General features: G+C 43.1%; 1 protein-coding gene across 3 annotated transcripts in view; it reads right to left on the reverse strand.

Annotated features, from left to right (window-relative positions):
- CHD6 (chromodomain helicase DNA binding protein 6) overlaps window positions 1-6,530 on the reverse strand; it is a 144,096-nt gene extending 137,566 nt beyond the window's left edge. For all 3 annotated transcript variants that reach the window (XR_005553654.1, XM_039319138.1, XM_039319137.1), the window contains exon 1: window positions 6,423-6,530. The gene's annotated coding sequence lies outside the window, so the exon portion shown is untranslated. The remainder of the gene's footprint in view (window positions 1-6,422) is intronic.
- Between the last annotated feature and the right edge of the window lie 656 nt (window positions 6,531-7,186).

The raw sequence follows: 7,186 nt of genomic DNA on the forward strand, positions 1-7,186 counted from the left end.
TTTTTTTAGTTCATTTTTTGTGAGAAAATACAGTTCCTCTATTTCACGGGTGTCAAACTTGATAGTGTCATGTGACGTATCATGACTTTTTTGCCTTTGCAGAGCTGGGTGGCGTGGCCTGTGCATGACGCATCTGGCACGTAGGCCGCCAGTTTGACATCCCTGCTGTATTTGTAAACTAAAAAATTTATACGGGGGGGGGGGGAGAGAGGAATGCCTCTTCATTCTGCTGAGTTACTGGACTTCAGGTTTCTTTGCAGTGACAAGATCTCTCAATCTCTATGCCAAATTAAATCTGGAGTTGCAAATAGGCTCAAACCTATTCCCTGATCTGCCTCATTGTTCAAAGTCTACTTCATCCAAATCTTCCTTCTCCTCTTTTCTATAGCATTTTTTAATTGAAGTTTCCAAACCCAAGCTGTGAAAATGCTATAGACAACTTGTGCTGATTCATATATGTATGAAAGTGGCAACTGTCTAATTAAGCTGAAACAAAGAAGACCAATCTCTAAAGCAGGGGTGTCATGCCAAAACCGCGCCCATCCCATTGCCGGCAATGAGAGAAAAGTCACAATATGTCGTGAACATCACGTGACATCGCGAGTTTGACACCCGTGCTCTAAAGTAAAATATAAAATTAAATAAAATCTCTAAAATTAAATATAAAGTTAAATAATTTTGCCAGACACGAAAGCTTCTATAGTACTTTTAAAGAAAAATATTCAAATAGAGGCGAGATGTTTCTTAGCAAATTCCATACCAGTTTGTATGCATTCATTTTATCATTAACCAAACAGGAGCTCCAATACTTTAAAGCTATCAATGAAGTAATTACAAAGATTTATTCATCAAATGTCCTACAAAGCTATCATATACTGAATTTCATCTGGAAAATCATGAATGTATTGCTGTAATGAGGTAATATGACATCTAAGTAGCTGCATTTTGAAAAGATATTGAAGGAGAGTGCCTATCCATAAAGATATAGGAAAATAACTTCTAACTAATTTAAATGCCTACATTTCTAAGTTCTAATTATAAAGGATCTGTTTATCAGGATTTCTGTCAATTACTTTGACAGATCCTGAGAACTAGGAAGTAGCAGCTGATTTAAGAGGAGCAAATGTACCTTTCTGCAGGAAAGCAAAAGAAAAAAAAAAGAGGATTCAGGCATTATTGACCAATGACCCTAACATGAAACCTGCGAAAATGTTAGAGCCAGTAAAAAAGCAGCCATCTGTAAGAACTTTGAAAGCCAGGTCATGGTTACTAAGAGCCAACATGGCTTTGTAAAAAAAAAATATCAGGTAATGTAAACATTGTCTCTTTCTTTGATTTAGTAATTACTCTAGTAGACAAGGCGAATACTGTGGATATAATCAATCTTGATTTCAGCAAAGCTTCTGATAAAGTTCCATAGGCATTCTCACTAACAAATTGTTTAAGTGCAGTTAAGTGAAGTAGGAATTAGTGAGATTCCACAAGGATACATTTTCGGGGCGGTATTATTCAATATTTTTATTAATTACTTCTGATGGCACTAATGGACCGTTTACCAAATTTATGAATGACATACATTAGAAAGACTAGAACACCCCATTTGACAAAAAAAAATTGTAGCCAAATCTGGGCAGGTTGGAAGTCTAAGCTGAGAAGAACAAAATATTTCTTAACAGAGAAATATGTAAGGTATTATATTTGGGGTAAAAAATATGTGACATATGTACATTCATGGCTTGAAAAGCCTATTTCTGAGACAGACTTTGATGAAGTTATTGACAACAAGCTAAACATAAGCTAGTAGTGTCAGACAGCTGCTAGAAGGGCTAATGCAATTCTGGCCAGCATCAAAAGAACCACTGTCATTATTTCTTTCCAGTTGGCATTGGTGACACCATAGCTGGCATACAACTTCAGGTTTCCCACTTACAGAAGGATTGTCAAACCCCGTGGGCTCAACACATACCGGTGGGGGGAGGAACTCAGCAGCCAGCCGCAGCCAAGCAGCCGATTTTTGCCACACGCTGCCAAACTCCGGGGGATCAGCTGGCCATCGGATGGGCCAGCTGGGTGTTGGAGACACCACCTACAGCTGCGGAGCGCTGCCGGAAGCCGGAAAGGAAGCTGGCTGCTGAACATGTCAGCTCGGTGTCGGAGACGCCGCCGGATGCTGCGGCGCACTGCCGGAGGCCGAGGAGGAAGCCAGCTGCCAGGCGAATCAGCTGGACGTCAGGGGCACTGCCAGGTACCTCCACGCGCCGTGAAGCATTACCGGGGCAGGGGAGGAAGCTGGCTCATGAACAGGACGCTGCCAGAGATGCCAGTTGCCGACCTGGGCGGATAGTCCCGCGAAGGTCATGTGGCCTGGGGAGAGCGCTCGACGGAATGGCTGGAATGGCAGAGAGACGGCGGTGCACAGTCCGACGGGGGAAGGGCAGAAGAGGAACTGCGGCTGTTATATTCATGGACCGGATGCTGGCTTGTTGCTTGGGGCGGGGTTGCAGGGCAGGGAACTTCTATGTAAAGCACTGGGAGCAAACCACTCCCAGTGCTGACTTTAACTTTGTATGGAATAAACCCTGCTAGTCACCTTGTTCCTGCATTCCTGGATTCTGTTTTCTCAGACGACGAAGGACAGTTTGCAAGGATATTGACAAGTAGTAGATGGTTCAAAAAGAGGACAAAAAAGACAACACAGATACTTCAAGATCTGCCCTCTGATGGCCAGCTGAAGGACCTTGGATGTTCATTATGACGATGACAAGGGAGAAATGTTAGCTGTGTTAAAGTACATAAAAGGAAGCTACAGGAAAGATAGCATGAACTGTTTTCTATGGCAACAGAAATTAGAAACAGAAATAACAGGTATGAGTTGCAGCTACCAGGATTTGATTTAAATATAAGGGAAAACTTCCTGATAGTAAGATCTATAAAACTACTAGAAGGTTCTTCATCTCTGGAAATGTTTAAGAAGAAGCCAGCCATCTGTCATGAATGAGTTAAACAGTTTTTCTGTATGTTGTGAAAGGCTGGACTAGATTATCCTTATGTCCCTTCAAACTTTATAATCCTACAATTCTATGATACTGAAATAAGCTCAATCAAAGCATACTTTCACGTCTGGCTTTAATCTATTAAAAATGACAACATAATAATAAATACATAAAATACTTAAAATATTGGCAAAACCATGAAAACTAGATTTGCATTTTTATATCCACTGATTGTGCAAAAGGCACAACTACAATAAACATTATTTTTTATTTGGTTTCCAAGCAAATATGCCATGACTGCTTTGCATGTCAGAGAATTAACCCCAAAATTATGTGTGGTATCCAACAGCATGTTCAAAAAATTGCACTGAATCAATAGGAAGAGGATTTCCCACCATTTAAGTATGCTCAAAGTCTGTTTTAGAGAGGTTCCAGCCCTATTGGGCAGTTTTTGAGGTTGCACATGACATGTAGGTGAGGGGAGGACAAGGAAGCTGCTAATGTGAGATGATTCTTTCTCACATTATTCTCACAGAATTTCTTCTAGAGTCCTAAAGGTAGTATAGAAATATGGTCTGTAAAGACAAATCATATTAATGAAAGAATTATCGTAATAGCAAGGTACCCCAAAAACAATTAAATCTATAACTGATAATAACCCCAGAAATTATTTCATTATACCTGCCTGCAATATTAAAATACCACTAGAGGACCACCAACAGTCAATATTCCTATCCAGTTTTGACCAACAATATTATCAAATTCTGGGTGATCCCCAAAAGCTAAGTAGGGTCAGACCTGATTGTACTCGGATAGACCACCAGGAAATTGCATTTCTATAGTTTTGCTTGGAAAGTCATAAAACAATCTGAAAAATCTATATGTGAGCAAGGCTGCTTAAGAGAATAGATTAAAGTCACAATGCTTCTACATAGGGTAGGAAAGGAGGCAACATAAATAGTGAGAGTCTAAGAATCAGAATTAGAACATCATCTGGTTTTATAGGCTAATAAATACTGATTGATTTTATCCCATTTTAATTTAAATAGGTAAACTAAATGTTCTCCAAGGCATTCATAATAACATACATGATTATAAGAGTCCCATTTTAACCTTCCAACAGATCAGTAGCTTAAAGATCAAAGATTGTGACATGTCCAGTCTATTCAATGCACTATGCTGGCTCTATTTTGCCCAATGATTCAACCAGCAATCGCATAAATATAAAATACCTCATCCGTTTCCTATCTTTCCAATTTTAAGTTATAAAGCAATTGTCAGAAAGTTAAATCAGTGCAGAGAAAATATTTGGGTTTACATGAAAAGTGGTTCCACAAACTTCAACTCATATGATTATTATATTCCTTCTCTTTATATTATTAGCATGCAGGCTTACTTCTGACTTCCTATACAGTTTAGGCCAACCAACGTATTGATCATTACTACTCTGATTATCAGAAAAAACACTTAGAATAAGAAATAAAGAATTCCCAAAGAAATCATCAACATGATGATGATTAAAGCTTTGTAATCCAACTACAGGTTCACTAGGAAACAGCAGCAATAGAATGGATGAGAAGTTACTTTAATGAGACTTGTCATGCTTTCTGTATCGTGAATACCACTGCAAAGTCACAAACAATCTGATTTGCACCCAGCAAAAGAGGAGGAACAGATGATCTGGCAATGATGATAGTTTTGTCCACAGCTGCTATTGCAGTACAGAAAGCCCTACTCATTAACTGCTTTCATTAGCAGCTTGGTTTCTGTTTTTTAATCATTTCAGGATTAGAAAATGTCCTTGCTTGCTCTGTGTATAAAGAAACCCCGAGAGATGATTTTGTAGATTTTAAATTGTGTTGCTGGCTACAATGTTACAATACAAAACTATAAAAATATAAAATATCTTAAAATCACAGCTTTTATTATATACAATTAATATTTGAGTGATACCACTGTGTTTGGGGGATTTTGTTTTGTATCAGCAGTATTTCCCAAATAATTATTTGGAACACTCATTTCGTGTAGATTCCAAAAAAGGGGATTGGGAAACATTTTTAACTCAACTAAAGGCTCAACTTCAATATACACTCCATCACATTACATCCACACTATATAAACTACTAGTTCCCAAGGTCACTTTTCCAAGTCTATGGGTTTTTTTCTGCATAAAGCTATGCACAGGCTCTTGTTTATTGTACGGAATGTCCATAAATTCTGGGATGCTTAATGAACATGGTCCTTAATATATATATTGAGGCTAGAACTCTAAAATTTTCCAATCAGCATGGGTAACAGCTACACTGGCTGGGGATTCTGGGATCTCCCATGTTTGGAGAGTACAAGACAAGAGGTTATCATGGAATGTCTCATAATCCACCACTGCAATGTAGTAGTTTACAAGAACACTCAAGATACTGATTTGCTCTTTTACCCTTAAGTCTCAGGAGTACTAGCATCTCGATTTTTTCAAAATGTGCAAATATTTAAAAACCGTATTACAAAATAATACCAGCTCTTGGTATCGTAATGCAGAAGATGGCAATGATGCTGGAGAGCGCACAAAACAATGCAGAGAGGAGTGGACGGGTTTCCAACTCTCTATTGATGCTACTCTGTCTCTAGCCCCCAAATTGCACCAAACTTGGTCATGGTTGCAGGAATGCACATGACTCACGGACGTTCTGTGGATGGATCTGCAATCGAGGCAGGTGGGCAGGACTCTTGTGTTTGTGTGTCTGTGTGAGCGCGCGTGTGCCAGAGCGCCTTGAAGTGGGGGGGGGGAGGGAAAGCAAACTGCAGTGCGTGGGGCCAGACTCGAGGAAGTCGCAGCTGGGGTTGGACGGCGCATCCTCCTCATCGCCACCCATGCAAAACAGTGGGCAGGCGCAGACAACTTCTGGGGGCGAGAGGGTCATCGGGAGCCATCGCAGCCGTAGCCCTCCGCCCGCCTGCCCAGAGAACGAAAGGGAGGAGCTGCGGGTCGTCTTCCCTCCCCCTCCCCCAGCCTTGTTCTTTTAAGAGAGAAGGCTGGCGCTACAAGGGGCATCGCCGCTCGCTGGGTCGAGACGGGCATCCTCCTCCTCCTCTTCACCCGCTGAGCAAATCTGCGCAGAGGGCATCACATGAGCCATCCCCTCCCTGACGCCCAGTGCCCGAAGGTCCGCTCCCAAGGGCAGAGCCTCCCCAACGCCATGACAGTGCCTGAGAGGAGAATTAAGCGCTCGGCATGCCCCCTCCAAGCTGAGTTCGGGCCGCCTGGCCGGCCGACCGACAGACTGACCGCCGGCTCTTTGGCTCTTAGCGCCTTGCCGGCTTTGGCCAGGCAGCCCAAATTCATTCATAGCCAGTCCCCGGGCCGGCTGGTATACCCCGAGCGCTCCTGGCGAGCGCACGGCGCGCCAATAAAAAGTTCAGAGCACAACTTACCTAAAATGGCTCCTGCAGCAGCCAAAATACAAACAGCTATTATTTGGTGAAGTTTAGCCCAGACACCCTGCAAGGACAGCCTAGCCTGACACCGGCACGCCCCCACATCGCCGCCACTGGTTACCCGTAGCCCCCCAGCTCCTGCCATTGGAGCGGCAGCCCGTCAGCCAAACGCAACCCGCTCCAAGCTTGGCTGCAGTGTACTTATTGCCAGCTCCATTGTGCTCCTATTTGCATTGATGTGATCGCTGCTGGGATTGGCTGTGGCAGAAGCAGTGCAATTTCCCCCCCCCCAACACCCCCTCAATAATTCCTGGTGCTTCCCGGATCCGCAGTCCCGGTGCTTCTCTCCCCTGCCTCTCTGCCTCTGGCACCTGAGGCAACTGTGGATGCAACTTTCTCAAAGCTCGGAACGGCAAGATAGAACCCCCCCCCGCTCACCTCCAATGAAGGGGGGGTTACTTACTTCAAAACGCATTAGAGAAGGAGGGAGGAAGAAGAAAGGGAAAAACCTCTCCCCCTTTTGCATTCCACGTCTTTGCTCGCTTGGTCGTTTCCCGGATGTGAAATTTCCTGCATTTAAAACACCGTCTGGAGGTGGGACGTGCAGCCTCCGAACTGGACGCTGCAGATCTTTCTTTGGTGCCTGCGAAGTAGGAACCCGGCGTGATACTCCGAGGATGTCAAGTTGCCTTGGTTTAAAGAACCGCTGATCACGACTATCCTTACAAGCTGTTCATCCGCAGAGCTGCTCTCTCCTCCCC

Source organism: Crotalus tigris, unplaced genomic scaffold (assembly GCF_016545835.1).
Source record: "Crotalus tigris isolate CLP2741 ecotype Arizona unplaced genomic scaffold, ASM1654583v1 scf7180000022411.5474196:2289641, whole genome shotgun sequence".
NCBI lineage: Eukaryota > Metazoa > Chordata > Lepidosauria > Squamata > Viperidae > Crotalus > Crotalus tigris.